Source organism: Chiloscyllium plagiosum, unplaced genomic scaffold, assembly GCF_037043375.1.
Source record: "Chiloscyllium plagiosum isolate Xiang-an unplaced genomic scaffold, Cpla_swu_hap1 HiC_scaffold_2, whole genome shotgun sequence".
Taxonomy (NCBI): Eukaryota; Metazoa; Chordata; class Chondrichthyes; order Orectolobiformes; family Hemiscylliidae; genus Chiloscyllium; species Chiloscyllium plagiosum.
In genome coordinates, this window is record NW_028270140.1 from 30,299,180 (window position 1) to 30,323,415 (window position 24,236).

The following is a 24,236-nucleotide window of genomic DNA, read 5'->3' on the forward strand; positions in this document are numbered from 1 at the left end:
ATATTCTGCCCTGACTTCCTAGCTGTTTCGTTTTCCAATAAATGATGCTCGTTATGTATTCAAAGGTTCAATAATTTCATCCCTTTAATTTCGCTATTCTCATAACAAGAGTGTTTTCTAAAAACACTCCTTATCAACCAATTTGTCAAGGTGAGCCAAAAAGCTGTCTGATATGCAAGATTTTACACAAGAGGTGGGGCAAACCACAATATCTTGTGACCTTTTGAGTTCAGCCCAGTTAAAGCTGAGCTTTAATTCCCTTTGAAGGAGAAGGGCAGCTAGTGTTTGATATGCCCTCACTAGCTGTGCATGCTTTTCTAATAAAAACATTCTCTGGCATTGTATTTCTGTGGGAGCCAATCCCTGTTATGATCTATGATGCAGTTTATAAAGTCAGCTGCAGAGTCACTTACCTTTCATATCTTTGACCTTGATACTTGCTTCCTCAGAAAAGAGCCAGATTGCATTGAGGCAGGAATACAAAACCTCAAATTTAACCACCTGCAACTTTTCATTTGTTTACTGCTAGCGATAAAGTCGTCATATTGGCAACTTGATTTTCATAAAATATGTCTACACATATTCACCTGCTCCCTTCACATCAGCAAGTGTGAAGTATTCCACTAATTTTCTAGTATTAACTGAAACTAAAGTAAGAAGGCTATCTTAAAATAACAGATATTGATCTTATTCCTTACAGTTTACAGGTAATATTCCAACTAATATTCGCATTCCTGCCACTTTATTTTCAGATTGTCTCATCACAAATTAATACAAGGTTTTGAGCTGAATACAAGGAAACAATGTGGTAGAAAACGATATGGGTAAGTGTGTGAGCTGCAGGTAATTACTGTGTGCAATCTACTGTATGCTAGTGTTGCTCCTGAGAGTATTCCCTTAAATGGCTGGGACCAGACTCATCTGTGCCTTCTATTATTATACTATCATTTGTTTATGTGCCTGGTATATTTGTGGAGCAAGATACTATGCTGTTACAAAGAAGGTATGCTGACCAAAGTGTTCAGTGATACTGCAGTGAGATTAGAACACCGGTATTAAGGCTTCTGTAAATGGGAATAACTATTATATTTTCTGCTAGAAGCAAGAGACAGCTAATGTCAAAGGTATAAAATAAATCGTCCCAGCTCATTCCAGTGATAAAGGGTGTGTTGCCTATGATTACATCATCCTAATGTGTTCACTCCATTGTTTACTGTGTAACTTGGAGGAGTACTATGAACTATTGCACTTAAGTAGTTGTTTTAATTTTTAGTTAAAAATGGAAAACACATTAAAATTAAAATGCGAAGAAATATGAGTGTTGTTCAAATGAATGTCTCTTTGAATTTGTTACTTCTTTACAGAATTAAAGCCTTCACTTGGAGAAACATGTTCTCTTCTGTCAGAAGTATGTGACATTCATTCACATCCATTAGTATGCATTCAGCCTTTTTGAAATGGTTGTGAGACAGTGCATCAGAAGGTTGCTGGTTAACAGCTAAACATAATATTTTGGAAAATGTTTTATCATTCAGATGGAAAATCACTCCCTAATTTTTCTGCTTTATCTTTTCATTTCAAGGAATGAAAACAAACTTTTACTACTGCTATTAAGTATTTTTAATCGATTACACAGGTAGACTTTTTGCTTGATGATTTTCTTTATCTTTTCTGAATATGTTAATATTTACCTGGTTCCATCAACAATGATACTTTGCCCAAATGGTCATTCATCATAAGAAATAAGAACAGGAACAGACATGATGCCTCTATATACCCCTATAAAACCTATAATCTCTGCTCTTAACTCTATTTTCCTTTGCGCTCCCCACATCCAATTATTATCTGTCAACGTTAGTTATATTCAACAATATAGCATTGACATCTCTGAGCTGTACAAAAATTCTCTGCTTTGAGTGAAATCATTTCTTCTCATCTTGCTTTTAAATTATCAAGTCCTTAACTTGATACTGTGCCTCTAAGTTCTAATTTCCTCAGCCAGGGATGACAACTGCTCGGTGTCTTTCCTGTCCATCCCCTGAAGATTCTTGTACATTTCAGTGAGGTGTCCTCGTTCTTCTAAGCTTTGGATAGTATCGGCACAATTTACCCAGTCTCTCATTAAAGGAGATGTGTTAATTCTTCATGGTATTGCCAGCCAATGCAAATATATCCTTTCTGAGAAATGGAGGCGTGAGCTATGCACAGTCCTCTAGTTGTGATATGATCAAAAGTCTATCAGGAGTCCCTTGTTCTTATATTGTGCCCACTTACAATTAAGGTTAACTTTTCGATTTAAATTCTTCATTGCTTGGAGAATTATAGAATCCCTACAGTGTAGAAAGAGTCTGCACCAACCCTCCGAAAAGCATCCTACCCAGATCCAGTTCCACTACCCCATTCCTTTAACCCCACATTTACAATGGCCAATTCACCTAACCTGTACATTTTTGGACTATGAGAGGAAATCAGCTCACCCAGTGGAAACCCACACAGACAGTCACCAAAAGTCAAACCTGGGACCCTGGCACTGTGAAGCAGCAGTGCTAACCACTGACCCACAGTGCTGCCCCAGGTGATGTGATGCCTGCATGCTAACTTTCCATATTTCATGTGTAAGTGCACCCAGTTTTTTCTGAAAATCAACATTTTGATGTGTGAAGTATTTGAAATAGTACATTTTGCTTTGTTTCCCACGCTACAAAGTAAATTTCCTCACATTCTAATCCATCAGAGCCAAAATGCTTCAATACTATTGTATTTGATAGTGCATGTTTCTATGTCACGAGGTGCTTCTGTCAAATATACCAATATTTAAGGTGATTTTTACTATTACATATATCACACACATTGGTCCAGATATGCTGATGGGCAATTTCCTTGTAACCAGGTTCCTCAATAAAAGACTCTTAAAGTCAGAAACTTCAAAGTGTTCCTACTCAGATCAGTTTAATAGTTAGCCAGGTGTTAAACCTACTCTAACCCCTGGGTAACAATTAAATTGACTCCCAACTCAGCACTGACCCCACCACCCATTCCCCACCAAATCCCATTGACCAGACAATAAGCCTCTCCCTTGCTGGCATGCCAACAGCTCTGAAGCCCAACCTCTCTGAAGCACTCATTCACTCACAGCATTCCACCTGCTACCCCACAATCTCATTGGCACCTTAAACACTCAATCATGGAACTCTGACTGATGCAAAAGGGGGTGTGGTTTCTACGACGATCTTCTGAAGTCTTGGATTTGAGGATTCCTGGACAGATTGATCGGAGGCAACTTTCTAAGAACATCCAAAGTGTCAAAAGGTGAGTGAGTAATTTTTAATCCAATCATGACTGGAAATCAGGTTTCTGACATTTATTGGAACATCTGGACCATAACATGCAATTTGACAGGAAGTGAGTATTAATTGTCCTCAATGAGAACTTTATAGCATATTCAAACCATGTGTTTTCCATAGTCTGTAAATTGACAGATATGTGTATTCTCTCCAGGTTTAGTGATGGAGTTGCCAACTCCTTTTCAAGTGTACCTGGGGGTTTCAGCACATGGCCTCTGCTTCCAACATCTCTGCCAAATGAAACAATCTTTTCTCCATTTTCAATATTTTTATAACTACTAAAAAATTCAAATAAAATTAAAATTAACAACTTTTTGCAATGCTCCTATGGTTTTCCTATTTGGTTGCTCGTAGCAGTGTCTGAAAGTTTAATTTTTAATTCTTGGAGACGCCAGGGCAATCCTGGAGGGCTGACAACCAGATTAAGTGGTGGCATTCCTTAAAAAAAAGTCAGAAAATGTTTCCTTGTCCAAAAAAATGTCTCAGATCTAGGTAATTTCTCCACATTTGGTCCCATTAATTTCTCAAGTACTATTTCTTTATTTATTTGTTCATTTAAAATCCTCAATTTCACAAGATCCTTGGTTCTTGATTGGTACGAGCACTTATTTATTATCATTAATTTATTTTTCCTTACTCTGCATTAGAATTCATCATGTTTTTCTGTGTGTCATATTTGCATACCTCACTGATGTTTGTGGGATCATACTGTGTGGAAACTCAATACCGTATTTGTCTACATGTTGACAGTGACAACACATCAGAAATAAATAATTGGTTTGAAGAAGCTTTTAACTGCACAGAAGGAAGCCATTAGGCTCATCATGTCAATGCCAACTATTTGCTCCAGCAATCCAAAACAAAACCCAATGTAGTCAGGAACGATAGTAGAATCATAGAACAATATAGCTCATAAGGAGGCTTTTTGGCCCATAATATCTTTAGCATTTATTTGAAAAATCTATTCAATAGTGCCACTCCCTTGTTTTCTCTCCACAGTGTTGCAGATCATGTAATTTTCAATTAAATTTACTTCAACCATTCTTTTGGATAGTGCATTCAAGATCTAAACAATTCACTATATAATTACTTTTTCTCCTGTCGCCTCGGTTTCTTTTGCCAATTAACTTAAATGTGCACTCTGATGACAAACCCTTCTATGACTAGAAACAGTTTTTCTTTACTCAGTCCAAGCCCTATAAGATTTTGAACACCTTGATTAAATTTTCATTTAGGAGAAAGTGAGGACTGCAGATGCTGGAGATCAGAGCTGAAAAAGTGTTGCTGGAAAAGCACAGCAGGTCAGGCAGCATCCAAGGAGCAGGAGAATCGATGTTTCGGGCATGAGCCCTTCTTCAGGAAGGAGGAAAGTGTGCCAAGTAGGCTAAGATAAAAGGTAGGGAGGAGGGACTTGGGGGAGGGGCGTTAGAAATGCGATAGGTGGAAGGAAGTTAAGGTGAGGGTGATAGGCCGGAGGTTTGGGGGGGGGGGGGGGGGGGGTCGGAGACGTCAAGAAGAAGATTGCAGGTTAGGAAGGTGGGGCTGAGTTCGAGGATTGGGCTGAGACAAGGTGGGGGGAGGGGAAATGAGGAAACTGGAGAAATCTGAGTTCATCCCTTGTGGTTGGAGGGTTCGTAGACGGAAGATGAGGCGCTCTTCCTCCAGCCGTCGTGTTGCTATGGTCTGGCGATGGAGTAGTCCAAGGACTTGCATGTCCTTGATGGGGTTGGAGGGGGAGTTGAAGTGTTGAGTCACGGGGTGGTTGGGTTGGTTGGTCCAGGTGTCCCAGAGTTGTTCTCTGAAACTTTCCACAAGTAGACGGCCTGTCTCCCCAATGTAGAGGAGGCCACATCGGGTGCAGCGGATGCAGAAAATGATGTGTGTGGAGGTGCAGGTGAATTTGTGCCGGATATGGAAGGCGAGGGAAATATATCCCTTCCCTCCCCTATCAGCGTTCCGAAAAGACCACTCCCTCCGTGACTCCCTCATCAGGTCCACACCCCCCACCAACCCAACCTCCACTCCCGGCACCTTCCCCTGCAACAGCAAGAAATGCAAAACTTGCGCCCAAACCTCCCCCCTTACTTCCCTCCAAGGCCCCAAGGGATCCTTCCATATCCGTCACAAATTCACCTGCACCTCCACACACATCATTTACTGCATCTGCTGCACCCTGTGTGGCCTCCTCTATGTTGGGGAGATAGGCCGCCTACTTGCGGAACGTTTTAGAGAACACCTCTGGGACACCCGGACCAACCAACCCAACCACCCCGTGGCTCAACACTTCAACTCCCCCTCCCGCTCCACCAAGGACATGCAGGTCCTTGGACTACTCCATCGCCAGACCATAGCAACATGATGGCTGGAGGAAGAGCGCCTCATCTTCCGCCTAGGAACCCTCCAACCACAGGGGATGAACTCAGATTTCTCCAATTTCCTCATTTCCCCTCCCCCCACCTTGTCTCAGTCCCAACCCTTGAACTAGCCCCACCTTCCTAACCTGCAATCTTCTTCCTGACTTCCCCCCCACTCCGGCCTATCACTCTCACCTTATCACCCTCACCTTAACCTCCTTCCACCTATCGCATTTCCAACACCCCTCCCCCAAATCCCTCCTCCCTACCTTTTATCTTAGCCTGCTTGGCACACTTTCCTCAATCCTGAAGAAGGGCTCATGCCCGAAACGTCGATTTTCCTGCTCCTTGGATGCTGCCTGACCTGCTGCGCTTTTCCAGCAACACTTTGTCAGCTCTAAATTTTCATTTAACCTTCTTTGGTTTTCAGCCTCTCTAGCCTCTTCACATACCCCCCTTTGACCTGTCCTATCTGTCCATCTTTTTTCCCACCTATCTGCTCCACTTTCCCCACTAACCTATCAAATTACCCCCCACCTGCATCCACCTATTGCCTTCGCATCTACCTTCCCCCACCCTCACTACCCTATTTACCTCTCATCCCCCTTCTCCTTCCACATCCCTGATGAAGGGCTTATGCCCAAAACGTAGATTTTCCTGCGATGCTGCATGACCTGCTGTGCTTTTCCAATGTCACCCTTTTCAACTGTCCAGCATCTGCAGTCCTCACTTTCTCCACATAACCGAAGTTCTTTATTTCTGGTACCATTCTTGCAAATATCCTCTGCAGCCCTCTCAATGCCTTCACATCATTCCAAAGTGTTGTGTCCAGAATTGACCACACTAATCCAACTGTCGTCTAACCATTGATTTGTAAGGTAATATTTTGCTTTAAACTCTTTTTAAACTTGGATGCAACACGCCTCAAGGGGATGTGTGGGTTTAATTTGTGCTGTAAATCTCTTTGGCATTTTGAACATAATTCACATAAGACCATACTCCGTTAGGGATATAGACATTTAGATGTTTCTCACCTTTCTTCATTGGCAGCATAGTGTGACTTCAAGTTGAACATATAGATGTAAATGTGTTGCTAAACAGTTTTCTTTCATCATTCAAAGCCTTTAGGCATGCAAGATTTAAGAGAAAGCTGAGAGGTGGTAATGGGGCATAAAAAAAGGGAATTAAAAGCAGGGGGAAGAGGTCAGGCAGACACTGAAAGGCCGCTAAATATATTGAAGCAGTCAGACTCTTATCAAGAGCTTAAGCTCTAGAATTCCATCTCTTTGTTTCTCCTTTCTCTCCTATGAAGCTTCTTAATACCTCTCCCACCACCTGCCTTTTTCTAGGTTGTTGTTAAATTGTGTGTGACAAAGCTTCCGTAACAATGTTCTATAAATACAAATTCCTGAATAACAGAGAGTTGCAGATGTATCGCACGAAGCCCTCTGTATCTTGTTAAAACTCAGTGCAGTATGCAAGTGCTGAAAAACTCCAGTTGTATGGGGCCATTGTGTGAGTCCATACTGTTGTCAGGATGATGATGGCAATGCATCAAAACATTTTATAGCAGTTGGACTGTTCATGATGACTCTAACAGGAAACTAATAATATCTGACACTTGCCCAACTGGAGATTAAACTTGTGCTTGTCTGTGTCTTTATGCCCACCTAATGGCTATCCAGCTCGAGGAGAGTAAGGTAGATTCTTTCGACTGCCAGGGTGGCTCCAGGATGACAAATCAGTACCACATTCCATAATTCCCAGCACACGGACACATTTTGCACGTAAAAATGTGCACGCCGTGGAGTTGCTGTTATGCATGTGCTTCATGCAGATGTCTTTTTGGATCTCAAATGCCTTTACTCTCTACAGTGCAACTCAGCATTAGTCCTAGATCAGCAATGCAACATAATTATGGCCTAAAATATAAAATTATAACACATTTTTCAGTATGCCATTTTCAAAACTATATATTTGGATGCTCTGTTGCTCGTTGGTATTGTGCACAATAATAGAGCCTGCATTCTTAATAATTTTGTATGAGTACAGTTGTCATATTTGTCGTGATTGGAGCATATGAAAGTTATATTGATGCCTTTTCCATGAGTGCAAAGTCAGCCAGTAGAGGGTATTGCAGTAAGTACAATTCAATGCTACAATGCACACAGCATTAAACATTTGATAGTAGAAAATTGGTGGTATCATATTAACCACCTGCTACGCATACACCACAGTTTAACCAAGAGGTCAGTTTTTATAGTTGGACACTTAAAAAGCACAATTTACTGTATTTAATTATCAAAGGTACATGTAACTTAAATAGTCAAATCTAGAATTTTTGGGATGGATGTCACAGAGTGAAGGAAAAGGGTCCCTCCTCTGCCAGATTATTCTGCAGTCATTTAATTGGCTTCAGGACCAAGTTAGGGGAGAAAATCCCACCTCCAATCAATGGTTTAAAGTTCTCTGATCACAGCTGTGACATAGGGAGTGTTGACCAATATGATAATATTATAATATTTCAAAGTATCATAAGGGTGTGACTGCGAAAACGTGGCATTGGTTTACTGCCACCAATCCTTATTGTTGGTACTGGGCAATGTTACAGAGACGGGGGAGTCAGTAACATGAAGTCTTTCACAGAAGGCCTCAACTTTGGGCTCAGTCTTGATAAAAAGGTTTATTACGTTGTATGTATTATCTAGTTACATTACTTATAAGATGCATGATGGTCACATGTATGTATGAGATATCAGCTTCAAATAATCAATACGTACACATCCTGGTTACACACAAAACTGTTGTTATGATCCTAGCTGGTATTATTACTGTACAGTTTAATTTAGATAAATGAGGTGCCATATTTTGGAAAGATAAATCAGGGCAGAACCTGTACACTTAATTGAAAGATCCTGGGGAGTATTGCTGAACAAAGACCTTGGAATGCAGGCTCATAGTTCCTTGAAAGTGGAGTTGCAGGTAGTTAGGATAGTGAAGAAGATGTTTGGTCAGTGCATTGAGTATAGGAGTTGGGAGGTCATGTTGCGGTTGTACATGATATTGTTTAGACTACTTTTGGAATACTGCATGCGACATGGTGGTTCAGTGGTTAGCACTGCAGTTTTATAGCGCAAGGGACCCGGGTTCAATTCCTACCTTGGGCGCCTGTCTGTGTGGAGTTTGCACATTCTCCCAGTGTCTACGTGGGTTTCCTCCCACTGTCCAAAGGATGTGCAGGTCAGGTGAATTGGCCATGCTAAATTGCCACGTCAGGGGTAAATATAAGGTAGGGGAATGGGTCTGGGTGGGTTACTCTTTGGAGGGTCGATGTGGACTTGTTGGGCCAAAGGGCCTGTTTCCATGCTGTAGGGAATCTAATCTAATTCTGGTCTCCCTGCCATAGGAAGGATGTCACGAACCTTGAAAGGGTTCAGAATAGATTTACAAGGATGTTGCCAAGATTAACTGGTTTGTGCTGTAGGGAGAGGCTGAATAGGCTGGGGCTATTTTCCCTGGAATGTCAGAGACTGAGGGGTGACCTTATAGGGGTTTATAAAATCATAGGGGCATGGATAGGGTGAATAGCCAAGATCTTTTTCCTGGGCTGGAGGAGTCCAAAACTAGAGGACATAGGTTTAAAGTGAGAGGAGAGAGATTTAAAAGGGACCTAAGCAGTAACATTTTCACACACAGTGTGGTGCATGTATGGGACAAGCTGCCAGCGGAAGTAATAGAGGCTGGCGCAACAATATTTAAAAGGCATCCTGATAAGTATATGAATAGATTAGATTAGATTCTCTACAGCGTGGAAACAGGCCCTTCGGCCCAACAAGTCCACACTGACCCTCTGAAGAATAACCCACCCAGACCCATTTCCCTCTGACTACGGGCAATTTAGCATGGCCAATTCACCTGACCTGCACATCTTTGGACTGTGGGAGGAAACCCACGCAGACATGGGGAGAATGTGCAAACTGCACACAGACAGTTGCCCGAGGCTGGAATCGAACCTGGGACCCTGGTGCTATGAGGCAGCAGTGCTAACCATTGAACCATCGTTGGAAGGGTTTAGAGGGGTATGGGGCAAATGCTGGTAAATGGAACTAGATTAATTTAAGATATCCTGTCAGCATGGATGAATTGGACCGAAGGATCTGTTTCTGTGCTGTACAATTACTGTATGATTATTGCTACAAAGTTGAATGAGTGTATGTTCACTTTAAAATAGAGAGTGTTTTCTGAATCATGGAGTGAATTTGAAGTGCAGGCTCAGCTGCCCAAATGGAATGGTTAGGAGAAGGGCTGTTCAAAAATAGTTACATGTGACAATTTGGCTGTTAAATGGAGTTTTGGTTGCTGTTTTGACAACAATTCAAATTTAACCAATTAATTTAAATTATGACCAGGATACTAAAACCCCATTGAGCTTGAATTTATTGTTTTGACAACATTGGACCAATGAGAGAGTACAATCTTGGGGAGTATAAAATAAAGGCATTTTGAAAATTGATCAGAGCAACTGTCTGAGAGCTAACTGCCCATCTAAAATCTTGCTCTCAATGAAATTAGAAGACACTCTATATCAAAAGATACCTTTTCCTGTAAAACATACTCGCAGTAAAAAGAAAGAAGAAGACCCAAGGAGATCAGCAGATGGAAGATTGAAAACAGAGACTATGTGAACTTGAGATTAAGTTAATGTAATGTTTAATAATTGTATTATTGAAACTGCATGTTAATAGGATTGTGTTCAATTAGGGCAAAGAGTGTTCATTTGTTAATAGTTTTGTTTAGTGTTCTGTAGGAAAATATTTTTTTAAATAGTGAAAATTAGGAGTTCTATGTCACTCACTCGCATTTTAACAGATTACAAGGCAAGGCAAGCTTTTTTGGGTGTTTGGTTTTAATTAACAGAGGGGTTTGATCTCTGCTTCATAACACTGTATAACAAGTCAGATCCCAGACTGAAATCTGGATTGGTAGATTGTACTTTTTCAGTTGGCTTTTACAAGATGAGCTTTCACTGAAACAGAAAACACAATGCATGGACAGGGGTGAAGAGCTTGCAATGGCACATCCAATCAGTACAGAAGACCTATAAAAGTGTGAGCTGTTCCCTCCCTCTTCACCACCCACCAACTTGTCCAATGAAACTTGTTGAGTTGGATACTTGATGTCAGCCTGCCTTGACATGGGGAAGTCATACCAGTGCTGAAAGAAGACCTTTAAATGGCCATTAAAGAAACACTTGTGGACCACAATTTTCTTACAACCAGGACTCCCAATACCTCCTCAGTCTCAGGTATAATTCATAGAATCACTACAGGAAGCAGGCCATTCAGTCCACACTACTCTCCAAAGAGCAGCCCACCCATGGCTCGTTCACTTCGCCTGCACGTCCCTGGACAATTTAGTATGGCCAATCCACTAAACCTGACAATGTAGCAGAAACCCATGCAGACATGGGAAGGATGTTCAAACATCATATAGTCACCTGAAGATGGAATTGAAGCCGGGTCCTTGGCGTTGTTAGGCAGTAGTGCTGACCACTGATCCACCGTGCTGCAATACGATTGGGGCAGTAGGAGGCATATTAATGTTAGGAACAACAGCCATGGCATTGCACCCAACTTTACAGCCCATGTTTCTGCCAAGCAGCTCTTAGAAGGCAATATAATGCAGGGTTTATTCTTATTTTGAAATAACGCTAGAACTGAGCAATTTGAAAAGAAAATCAATGATGTATCAATTTTGATGTTAAAACATCCCAATATAGGAGAATGAGATATACTTTTAAGTACTTTAGGAACTGTTATTTATTTCTAAAATTCATCATGTAATACAGTGCCATGAGTTAGGAGTCTTTAATTCAAAGTTAATTGGAAGTTCAAATTTTAGTAATGCTGTTATTTATTTAATATGTTAACCAATACAATAAAATTTTATGCTCTGTAGAATCTTGATAGAGAAATTAATGTAATAGTCAACTCACTGACAGGCCAACTTGCTGTAATTTGTGCTTAACAATAGAATGGTATTATCATGAATAAGAAAGGGTCAAACAGTTAGTGTGAAAACCACAGAAGACAGCTTTTAAAATATTAAATGAAATGAAAGTCCCTAAAACATTTTCTGTATAAATGAATTGTAAACACAAAAGAATAGTGGTTAGCTATGTGCAAGTGTTTTGTTTAAACAACACGTTTGTTGGAATCATGTTTAGAAAAGGAATGTTTAAATTACAGTCTGAATCAGGACATAATTTATCTAGTACCCCCTTGTTCAAGCATCATAGTTTCTACAAGGATCTTTTATCTGCCCTGTCTGATCCTGCTTGAAGCTACTCCAATCAGACCTGCTGATGCATGATATCACATTTGTCTGTCTCACACAATCCCCTCACGCTTCCATGGTGTGAGTTCGTATGCAACCGAACTCTAATATCTTGCCATCAAAATGAAGTTTAGCTCAATCCCACTTACTGTTATCCTCTAAAAGAGTTCACTGTCCTCTTTTGTTCTAATCAAATGGTTAAAGTATTGACATTCCCTTTTGTGAATGTCACTTTCTAGAATTCCCTTTGGTTTTAAGCATACAATGCAGCATCCACATTTCAAAGGCCTTCTACAGATCCTTACTTATTGTCCACATATCTGAGACACACAATGAAGTGGTTAGAATGTGGAATCTTTTGAGTTTATTTTCCCTTGTTCAAAGCTTTTCTGTTGTTATTACAACCTTCATTTTCACAAAATTAGTGCTGGCTTCCTCTGTCCTTCTTCTGACTTTGGTTTTGCATCCATCATCATCTGTTATCATTTCTCTTATTTAGATAAAGCTTTCCACTTGTTCCAAGATGACATTATCAATTTCAATCTTCACTCTAGCTTCTAATTTATTCCTTCTGATTACCACTGTGTTTGTCTTTTTGGTCCATATGTTGAATCTATATTCTTGGTTAACTCAGTTGGTTGGAAGGCTAGTGTGTGTACAGAGTGATACCTGCAGTGTGGATTCAATTCCTATACTGATTGAGGTGACCATGAAGGATGCTACTTCTTAACCTATCACCTCACCTGAGTGTGGTTACTCTGGGATTAAACTGCTATAGCCCTGTAGTTAAGTAGGACTATGGTGACTTTATCTTTATAATCTACTTTTTAAAATTTTACTTGGTCTATGATATTTTGTAAGGTTTCTTCTGATTCTTTGAGTAGCACTGTGTTGTCAGCTTGCTGCAAATTTTGTTATATTCTTGCCTCTAATTTCTATCTCTAGAAGTAACTCTGATTCTAGGAATATTTGTTCTGTGTACAGGTTGAACAGTTTTGGCAACAATTCACAGCCTCTCACACCCCTCTCTTCGCTGGAAGCATCTCTGATTGTCAATCTTCTAGCCTCATGTTCACTATTCAATCTCAATGTTTGGGGAAGCTATAGCCTCCTGGTAGGAGAAAGTGAAGACTGCAGGTGCTGGAGATCAGAATCAAAGCGTGTAGCACTGGAAAAGCACTGCAGGTCCTGATGAAGGACTTATGCCCAAAATGTTGATTCTCCTGCTCCTCAGATGCTGCCTGACCTGCTGTGCTTTTCCAGTGCCACACTTTTTAACTATAGCCTCATCATCAAAAAAAACAGATAATGGTCTAGAGATCTGAGTTTGAATCCTGCTATGGCAGAGAAAATTTGAATTCATTAAAAAGCTGGAATTAAGTGTGTAATGATAATAATGAAACTGTTGTTGATTGTCAGAAAAATCCCACGAAGTTCTCAAACGTCTTTCACAGAAAGAAATCTGCCATCCTTACCTGGTCTGGTCTTTCTGTGACTCCAGACCCACAGCATTGAGGTTGCCTCTTAACTATACTCTCGACAACATGGAATGGGCAATAAGTGCTGGCCTAGTCAGCTCTACACACATCCTGTGAATGAATAAAGAAAAGCTCTGGATATATCTCGCATCTTTCCTGTCAATGTTACACTTCAACATTACATCTATTAGCAGGTCTTTTACGAGGACATGCATGAATTGAGTGCATACGTCTCAAATGTCATGCTAAGAATTTGAATATGTTTGAAAGGCCAAGACATGAGAAGATGTTATACTATTTTGTCTGTGGCAAAAGATAAAATTAGATAAACGTGTGAGAAGAGCATATTACATTATTTGTATTATCTGAGTTTGATAATACATGTATTCTTCTCCAGGTAGCAGTTTCAATTATTCAAAGATTGGTGAACCATTTAACTAGAGGGCAGGGTGAGAAGTCTTAGCCAGTACAGGATTAGAGTTCCAAGCTGTTGGCACTATTTGGAACCACATGTTAACTATCAAACCCAACTGAGGTAACCAACTCTCCATTAATATATTAATGTATTATTTCCTAACGTTCCTATGGATTTAAATCTTTTTGACTGGCTTGACTTTAATGCACTGTCTTGGTTAAATCTTGCATTCTAATTAAAATCTAGGGCTCTTGTAGTTGGCGAAAATGATAATTGATCTATTTTTCTTTGCCACTATCTGTGGAGCAATTTATCTTCATAAATGTGCATATTCAATACATAAAGCCAATTGCAAAAACCAATACTAACAAGGCAAAAAAAGTGTAATCAAAGGCAAATGTTGAGAGTATATTAAAATTTCTTTAATCTTTTCTTTTGGTCTGTACTTGTGTCTCCACATTTACACTTTAGTGTTTTGAGTGTTTTTTTTTAAAGTGAAGTCCTGCTCCAGTGTCTCTCTTTGTGGATCAGGAATTATCATAAGCTTCTTAGCAGGAATCGTGTGGCTTTAAAACTGAGTAAGTGAAATCCTTGCTATTGATTGCAGCTTCAATTGTCTAAAGAGACTGCACCTGCAATCCTGGCCTGTTCACTTTCTGGACTTCAGTAGCTTTTTATGTGCATTGTTGCTAATTGATTCATCTGGATTATTTTCCTCTAAGAACAGGGAAAACTTAATAATTAGCCATGATTCAGAGATGCCGGTGTTGGACTGGGGTGTACAAAGTTAAAAATCACACAACACCAGGTTATAGTCCAACAGGTTTAATTGGAAGCACACTAGCTTTCGGAGCGACGCTCCTTCATCCATCACAATCACCTGATGAAGAAGCGTCGCTCCGAAAGCTAGTGTGCTTCCAATTAAACCTGTTGGACTATAACCTGGTGTTGTGTGATTTTTAACTTTGATAATTAGCATTATCCTATCTGCACTGGTTTTGGCACTTCTTGTCCCATTCCCAATGCTCTGCATTTCTTCCAATTATTAATGTTTTATGGATATCTATTTCTAGCAGAATACGCGACCTATTATGGGCAGTTGTAGCCACAGTATTAAATGGCTGGTCTTGTTACGTTGCTGCTCGGTGGTGATTGCAGGATGTTGACACCAGGAAGTTCAGTAAGAGTAATGCTGTTAAATGCAAGCAGTTGCTTAGACAGCCTCTTGTTGGAAGTGGACATTGCCTGCTGTTATGACCAGACCTCAGGTGAGGTTGCCAAATCGTTATTGTTCCAGGCAGGATGTCCCAACTCATTACCTCCCCAGCTGCTGAGGGATGAACTGGCTTTGCTTGATTATTCAGTCAATCCCACTGGTTGGTTGCAACAAGGTTAACTTGAAAGGTATTCATGATTTGGCGATGCTGGTGTTGGACTGGGATGTGCAAAGTTAAAAATCACACAACACCAGGTTATAGTCCAAAAGGTTTAATTGGAAGCACTAGCTTTCGGAACGCCACTTCTTCATCAGGTGGTTGTGGAGTACACAATTGTAAGACATAGAATTTATAACAAAAGTTTACTGTGTGATGTAACTGAAATTATACATTGAAAAATACCTTGATTGTTTGTTGAGTCTCTCATCCATTAGAATGACCATGATAGCTTCACTTCTTTCATATGTAAATCACAAAACTGTAGCAATTGGTGTCAACCTGTTAAGATGTTGAAGGTGTTAGCTCTCTGTGTTCCCTGTCTGTGCCAAAATGTTTAAACTGATTCTGATCTAAAAAGTAAGTTAACAGAGTCTTACATGGATTCATGCAGTTTTTGAGCAAAGTACAATGAAACTCTGCAAGTACAAATTCACCCCACAAACGTGTATGTGTGCATGTGGGTTTTTGTGTGTGTCTGTGTCTGTGTCTGGGGTGGGGGATTGTGAGTGTCTGTGAGAAAGAGTGTATGTGTGTGTGTGAGCGTAAAGTGGTCTAAGTCTGTGAGAGGATGCATGTGAGTGTGGGAGTGTGTGTGTCTGTAGGAGTGTGTATGAGTGTCTGTGTATACGTGTTTCTGTGTGTATGTGTGTGAATAGGAGTGTGTGTGAGTGTAAAGTGGTCTAAGTCTGTGAGAGGATGCATGTGAGTGTGGGAGTGTGTGTGTCTGTAGGAGTGTGTATGAGTGTCTGTGTGTATGTGTGTGAATAGGAGTGTGTGTGTGTGTGTGTGTGAGTGTCTGTGTGTGTGTGTGTATAGTGCAATGGTCGTCACCTGTAGTGTGACATGAATCCAAGGTCCTGGTTGAGGCCCTCCCTATGGGTACGGAACCTAGCTATCAGCCTCTGCTCAGCCACTTTTCACTGCTGCCTGTCCCGAAGTCCGCCTTGGAGGATGGTCACCCAAAAGTCCAAGGTTAAATGTCCTGTACCGCTGAAGTGTTCCCCAACTGGGAGGGAACATCCTGTCTGTTGACTGTTGTGCGGTGCCCATTCATCGTTGCCATAGCCTTTGCTCAGTTTCCCCAATGTACCATGCCTCAGGGCATCCTTGCCTGCAACGTATGAGATAGACAACGTTGTCTGAGTCGCATGAGTACCTGCCATGTACATGGTGGGAGGTGTCCCCATGTGTAATGGTGATGTCCATGTCCACACTCTGACCTGTCTTGCAGCGCCTACAGTGACAGGGTTGTATGAAGTTGTCCTGAGAGCTGGGCAGTTTGCTACAAAAAATGATGTGTTTGAGGTTTGGCGGTTGTTTCAAGGCGAGCAGTGGAGGGGTGGGGAAGGTCTTGGCGAGATGCTCATCCTCATTGATAATGTGTTGCAGGTCGCCAAGAACATGGCGTAGTTTTTCGGCACCTGGAAAATACTGAACAACGAAGGGTACCCTATCGGTTGCAGCACGTGTCCGTCTCCTGAGGAGGTCATTACAGTTCCTTGCTGTGGCACGTCGGAACAGGCGGTCGATGAGTTGAGCATTGTACCCCGTTCTTATGAGGGCATTGCTGAGTACTTCCAGGTGCCCGTCATGTTCCTCCTCATCTGAACAGATCCGGTGTAGCGTAAGGCTTGTCCATAGGGGATGGCTGTTTTAAAATGTTTTGGGTGGAAGCTGGAGAAGTGTAGAATTGTGAGGTTGTCTGTGGGTTTGTGGTAGAGTGTGGTGCTGAGTTGTCCTTCCTTGATGGAGATGCATGTGTCCAAGAATGAGACAGATAGTAGAGTGTAGTCCATGGTGAGTTTGATGGTGGGATGAAACTTGTTGATATCACTGTGTAGTTTTATCAGTGACTCCTCACCATGGGTCCAGAGGAAGAAAATGTCGTCAATGTACCTGGTGTATAATGTTGGTTTGAGGTCCTGCGTAGAGAAGAAGTCTTGTTCGAACCTGTGTATGAAGATTTTGGCATATTGGGGTGCAAATGTGGTCCCCATGTGTCTGGATGAAGAACTGGTTGTCAAAGGTGAAGACTTTGTGATCGAGGATAAAGCAGATGAGTTGTAGGACGGTGTTCAGAGAGTGGCAGTTGTTGGTGTTGAGTACTGAGGCTGTTGCCACGATGCCATCATTGTGGGGAATGCTGGCGTAGAGTGCTGAAATGTCCATTGTGATGAGGAGTGTTCCCTGTTCGACTGGTCCATGGGTGCTGAGTTTCTGTAAGAAATCTGCAGTGTCACGACAGAAACTGGGGATCCCCTGTACAATGGGTTTCAAGATGCCTTCAACATAGCTGGAGAGATTCTCACACAGGGTCCCGTTGCCTGAAATGATGGGGCGTCCTGGTGTATTGGCTTTGTGTATCTTTGGAAGGCAGTAGAAGTCGCCTACGCAAGAAGTACGTTGGATTATGGGGCATAGGGAATTCTGAAGGACTGGATTCAAAGTCCTGATCAATGTATTTAGTTCACAGGTGTGTTCTTTAGTCGGATCAGCCGATAGTTGCCTGTAGTGTTCCTGGTTGTTCAGTTGTCGGTACACTTCCTTGCAGTAATCAGTTCTATTCTGAATGACGATAGCTCCTCCTTTATCTGCTGATTTGATGACAATGTTGTGATTGGTTTTGAGAGCATAGACTGTGTTGCAGATCCCTGTGATGACTGTTCCAGTTTGTCAGTTGGCTCATTAGGATCACTGCTGGCATGTATGTAAGACTGCTGTGTCTTACAATTGTGTACTCCACAACCACCTGATGAAGGAGTGGCGCTCTGAAAGCTAGTGCTTCCAATTAAACCTATTGGACTATAACCTGGTGTTGTGTGATTTTTAGCTTTGTAAAGCATTCCATCCCTTATTGATAACTTCTTGTTGATTCTTGCAAATGAATTATTTCAAATGATTTAAAAGGAGCCACATTAACCAACAATAAATTGTAATGCAACACACACAACTCCAGATTAGAAATAACAAGTGAGTCCAAAAAAGCAGTCTCCGAGTTGTTTGTGAACAGCAAATCTGAACATTTTGTAACTTTAATTGGATGGCATTGGTAGCATTGATATTGGCAATTGAGCAGTTAATCCTGAAAATATTGAGTTTGTAGTTCGATTGAAATTCCTTTGTTCTGATATCTTTTGAGCTGACTGGCCACACTCAGAGTAACAGAATTATTCCCTTTTACCTGCAGCGCACGGATGTTAAAATGGCTATTGTATGGCTCTCACAGGACTCTAGTCCACACATTTAGATGTCTGGCCAATAACACAGACAGACTATTGCTGCAATTAGCTTTTAACCTAATTTTTGTATATTCTTGGAGAGTAGAACAGACTTGTTTGTGAAAGCTTTTCACATAAAAAGGAGTAGATAGCCAACCATTCTTATTTCTTCTTGTTATTGTCATTCTCTGTTTGAAGTATCTCAGACTCTTTACAAATGTAGCATTCCAATGGATTCACACAGGACTTTGCCAGTTAGTCACTGAATTTACATCCACAGCTTTTTCTTTATCTGTGATTAAAGAAAAACAGATTTTGGAATTAAGAACAAAAACTAACTATAGATACTTTGGGATTCTGATTCATTGTCATAATCCTGGCATCTGTGTGACACAAACATTACCAATCACTTATTAGCCCAAAGCGGAGTGTGGTTGTGGTCTTGCTGCTTACGGACAGAGTGTTTCATTGTCTGATCAGTTTTGAATGGACGGGACCACTGAGCAATCATCAGCAAGCATTCCCACATCTGACCTTAGGATGGAGGACAAGTGAAGACCTGAGGCAGCCAAAAATAGTTAGGCCTAGGTAGTATATCCTGTGAAACTCCTTAGGTGATGGCCTGAGAGCTGAGATTGCATACTTTCTGCTTTTGGATTGGGTTTGATTCCAGTCAGTCCCATAAAGAGCATTTCATTTTAATTTTCAGTACTTTTGATTGTAAACTAAAATGGAAAGTAAGAACTATTTTAAATCCAAAGAACTGGACTATCATTTGATTAAACCAAAATGGTATAACTCAACCCTAGTATAACCCATTTGGTGCAATAAAGTTGATGTTGAAAGGGTGTTGAAGGGTGCCGCTCGGGGTGGCACGGTGGCTCAATGGTTAGCATTGCTGCCTCACAGTGCCAGGGACCAGGTTCGATTCCAGCCTCAGGTGATAGTCTGTGTGGAGTTTGCAAATTCTCCCTGAGTCTGTGTGGGTTTCTTTTGGGTGCTCCGGTTTCCTCCCACAGTCCAAAGGTGTGCAGGTTAGGTGGGTTGGTCATGCTGGCAGCACGGTGGCTCAGTGGTTAGCACTGCTGCCTCACAGCACCAGGGACCTGGGTTCAATTCCCGCCTGTCTGTGTGGAGTTTGCACGTTCTCCCTGTGTCTGTGTGGGTTTCCTCCAGGTGCTCCGGTTTCCTCCTACAATCCAAAGATGTGCAGGTCAGGTGAATTGGCCATGCTTAATTGCCCACTATGTTAGGGGTAAAAATAGGGTTGGGGAATGGGTTTGGGTGGGTTACTCTTCGGAGAGGTGGTGTGGACTTGTTGGGCCGAAGGGCCTATTTCCACACTATAGATAATTAATCTAATCTAATCTATTACCCATAGTGTTAGGTCTATTAGGCAGAGGGAAATGGGTTTGGGTGGGTTATTCTTCGGAGGGTCGATGTGGACTTGTTGGGACAAAGGGTCTGTTTCCACACTATAGGGAATCTAAAAATCTAATCTAAACCTTGTTAAAGCATCTGGAGTTCACCAGTTGTGTTGGCTATTAAACCAGATAAATTAGTTCGATTCCATGTTGCCCTCAGAAAGGGGAAGAAAATCACGAAAACAGATTTGTACCCAATTCTACAATTAAAAGACTGTATCGGCAGGGTTACAATCATAGAATTCCTGTAATGCAGAAAGATGATCCCATTCAGACCACCCCATCCCCATAGTCCCACATGGGCTTTTACCATGACTTAACCTGCGCATCTCTGGACCCTATGGATCAATTTTAGTATGGCCAACCCTCCTAACCTGCAAATCTTTGCATTTTGGAATGGAACCGCTGCACACCCACACAGATATACTAAACTGGAAAGAAAGAGCTATTTTAAAGCCAATTGACTGGGCAATCATTTGATTAAACTAGTTAAAGCATCTGGGGTTTACCAGTTGTCTTGGTTCAGTGAACTTACAAATTCCACACAGACAGTCACCAAAAGCTGGGCCCTGGGCACTGGGAGGCAACAGTGTTAATCATGGTACCATCACGCCACCCATTGACAGTGCTTCATTCCTTTTTAAAATTGATCTATTGAAGGGGCATTAGCAGGTGTCATTAATATCAAGCTGAAAATGTGTTGCTGGAAAAGCGCAGCAGGTCAGGCAGCATCCAGGGAACAGGAGAATCGATGTTTCGGGCATAAGCCCTTCTTCAGGAATGAGGAAAGTGTGTCCAGCAGGCTAAGATAAAAGGTAGGGAGGAGGGACTTGGGGGAGGGGCGTCGGAAATGCGATAGGTGGAAAGAGGTCAAGGTGAGGGTGATAGGTCAGACTGGGGTGGGGGCGGAGAGGTCAGGAAGAAGATTGCAGGTTAGGAAGGCGGTGCTGAGTTCGATGGATTTCACTGAGACAAGGTGGGGGGAGGGGAAATGAGGAAACTGGTGAAATCCGAGTTCATCCCTTGTGGTTGGAGGGTTCCTAGGCGGAAGATGAGGCGGTCTTCCTCCAACCGTCGTGTTGTTGTGGTCTGGCGATGGAGGAGTCGAAAGACCTGCATATCCTTGGTGGAGTGGGAGGGGGAGTTGAAGTGTTGAGCCACAGGGTGGTTGGGTTGGTTAGCCCGGGTGGCCCAGAGGTGTTCTCTGAAACGCTCCGCAAGTAGGCGGCCTGTCTCCCCAATATAGAGGAGGCCACATCGGGTGCAGAGGATGCAATAGATGATGTGTGTGGAGGTGCAGGTGAATTTGTGGCAGATATGGAAGTTTCCTTTGGGGCCTTGGAGGGAGGTGAGGGGGGAGATGTGGGCGCAAGTCTTGCACCTCCTGCGGTTGCAGGGGAAGGTGCCGGGAGTGGAGGTTGGGTTGGTGGGGGGTGTGGATCTGATGAGGGAGTCACGGAGGGAGTGGTCTTTACGGAATGCTGATAGGGGAGGGGAGGGAAATATATCCTTGGTGGTGGGGTCCGTTTGGAGGTGGCGGAAATGACGGCGGATGATGCGCTGTACATGGAGATTGGTGGGGTGGTAGGTGAGGACCAGTGGGGTTCTGTCCTGGTGGCGGTTGGAGGGGCGGGGCTCAAGGGCGGAGGAGCAGGAAGTGGAAGAGATGCGGTGGAGGGCATCGTCGACCATGTCGGGGGGGAAATTGCGGTCCTTGAAGAAGGAGGCCGTCTGGGTTGTACGTTTTTGGAACTGGTCCTCCTGGGAGCAGATGCGGCGGAGACGAAGGAATTGGGAGAATGGGATGGCATTTTTACAGGGGGCAGGGTGGGAGGAGGTGTAGTCCAGGTAGCCGTGGGAGTCGGTCGGTTTGTAGTAGATGTCCGTGTTGATTCGGTCGCCTGAGATAGAAATAGAAAGGTCGAGGAAGGGGAGGTAGGAATCTGAGACTGTCCAGGTGAATTTGAGGTCGGGGTGGAAGGTGTTGGTGAAGTGGATGAACTGTTCAACCTCCTCATGGGAGCACGAGGCGGCGCCAATACAGTCATCGATGTAGCGGAGGAAAAGGTGGGGGGTGGGGCCAGTGTAGTTGCGGAAGATGGACTGTTCCACATATCCTACGAATAGGCAGGCATAGCTGGGGCCCATGCGGGTGCCCATGGCTACTCCTTTCGTTTGGAGGAAGTGGGAGGATTGGAAATCCTACAACCGCCACCAGGACAGAACCCCACTGGTCCTCACCTACCACCCCACCAATCTTCATGTACAGCGCATCATCCGCCGTCATTTCCGCCACCTCCAAACGGACCCCATCACCAAGGATATATTTCCCTCCCCTCCCCTATCAGCATTCCGTAAAGACCACTCCCTCCGTGACTCCCTCATCCGATCCACACCCCCCACCAACCCAACCTCCACTCCCGGCACCTTCCCCTGCAACCGCAGGAGGTGCAAGACTTGCGCCCACACCTCCCCCCTCACCTCCCTCCAAGGCCCCAAAGGAAACTTCCATATCCGCCACAAATTCACCTGCACCTCCACACACATCATCTATTGCATCCTCTGCACCCGATGTGGCCTCCTCTATATTGGGGAGACAGGCCGCCTACTTGCGGAGCGTTTCAGAGAACACCTCTGGGACACCCGGACCAACCAACCCAACTACCCTGTGGCTCAACACTTCAACTCCCCCTCCCACTCCACCAAGGATATGCAGGTCTTTCGACTCCTCCATCGCCAGACCACAACAACACGACGGTTGGAGGAAGAGCGCCTCATCTTCCGCCTAGGAACCCTCCAACCACAAGGGATGAACTCGGATTTCACCAGTTTCCTCATTTCCCCTCCCCCCATCTTGTCTCAGTCAAATCCATCGAACTCAGCACCGCCTTCCTAACCTGCAATCTTCTTCCTGACCTCTCCGCCCCCACCCCAGTCTGACCTATCACCCTCACCTTGACCTCTTTCCACCTATCGCATTTCCGACGCCCCTCCCCCAAATCCCTCCTCCCTACCTTTTATCTAAGCCTGCTGGACACACTTTCCTCATTCCTGAAGAAGGGCTTATGCCCGAAACGTCGATTCTCCTGTTCCCTGGATGCTGCCTGACCTGCTGCGCTTTTCCAGCAACACATTTTCAGCTCTGATCTCCAGCATCTGCAGACCTCACTTTTTCCTCATTAATATCAAGGGCTAAGGATATATCTACTTTGTCACACCAAATAGGTTTTACTAGGGTTGAGTTATACCATTTTGGTTAAATAATGCCCCAAAGGCTTATGAATCAAGTGATAGTTGAGGTCCGTAACTATATACTTTATTTAAATAATGTAATAGTATTTAGTAATACATGGGAAAAGCATGTGACAAGAGTAGAAGGCCTACTTAAGCAAGCCTTTACCCAGATGTTAACTGACTTATCTCCATTGATGCTGCCAGACCGGCTGAGTTTTTCAAGCAATTTCTGTTTTTGTTTCTGATTTCCAGCAACTGCACTTCTTTTGTTTTCTATCCAATGAACTCTGGCAGACAGTGCGAATCTAAGTGAGGAGACAATTTGATAAGACTGCAAAGCTCCCTGTCTGATAATTTGCTGACAATCATTGCTCAGGCTAACAAATTAAATTCAGCAACCAAACCTGGATCAATAAACCCAGCCCGAGTCAGCATCATCAAGAGTAACGGAGAAGTTTGATAAGAAATCAAAATCCAAATTGATCACAGCTGAAGTTACTTACTGCACCAAAAATAATGCAATGAATGTCACATATGTAAGCAGAGAAAAGAATAAGTTCCTTTTGTATATTGTGTCTAGTTGTTCAGTGGGCTGACAGGTTAGAGTACGACACATTAGGAAATACAAAATTATTTTGTGAACTGTAACATAGTCAACAAAACCATATAACAATGTAGATTGCTTTAAATCTGTTTTCAGCTCCTAGTTAACCAGTTCTGCTGGAGGATTTGTCTTTTTTGTGGGTTATCAGAAGCACCTGGTAATTCCCACAGGTCTGTGTACACATACTGCAACCAGGACTTCCAGCTGCTGATCATCTCTCATACATTGGGGTGCTTGTTGCCCAGTTAGTTTGGCTTAAGTACAAGAAGGACTGTATCCATAGAAGCCCTGCTATTTACTTTACAGCTAATCACATTCTGATGGTTGCTAATAGAAATGTTACACAGCTGCAACAAAAAATCTACATGCTTCTCTGGCTCTGTGTATTGTCTT

General features: G+C 42.7%; 2 long non-coding RNA genes across 2 annotated transcripts in view; both read left to right on the top strand.

Annotated features, from left to right (window-relative positions):
* The first annotated feature begins 547 nt into the window (after nt 1-547).
* Nucleotides 548-1,402, top strand: LOC148151842 (uncharacterized). Its single transcript, XR_015759885.1, has 3 exons — nt 548-652; nt 753-824; nt 1,365-1,402. It is a non-coding gene; the product is annotated as an uncharacterized LOC148151842 (long non-coding RNA).
* Nucleotides 1,403-2,407: 1,005 nt separating this feature from the next.
* The window catches only part of LOC148151843 (uncharacterized), a 40,796-nt gene continuing 18,967 nt past the window's right edge, over nt 2,408-24,236 (top strand). The window contains exon 1 of the long non-coding RNA XR_015759883.1: nt 2,408-3,309. This is a non-coding gene — a long non-coding RNA (uncharacterized LOC148151843). The remainder of the gene's footprint in view (nt 3,310-24,236) is intronic.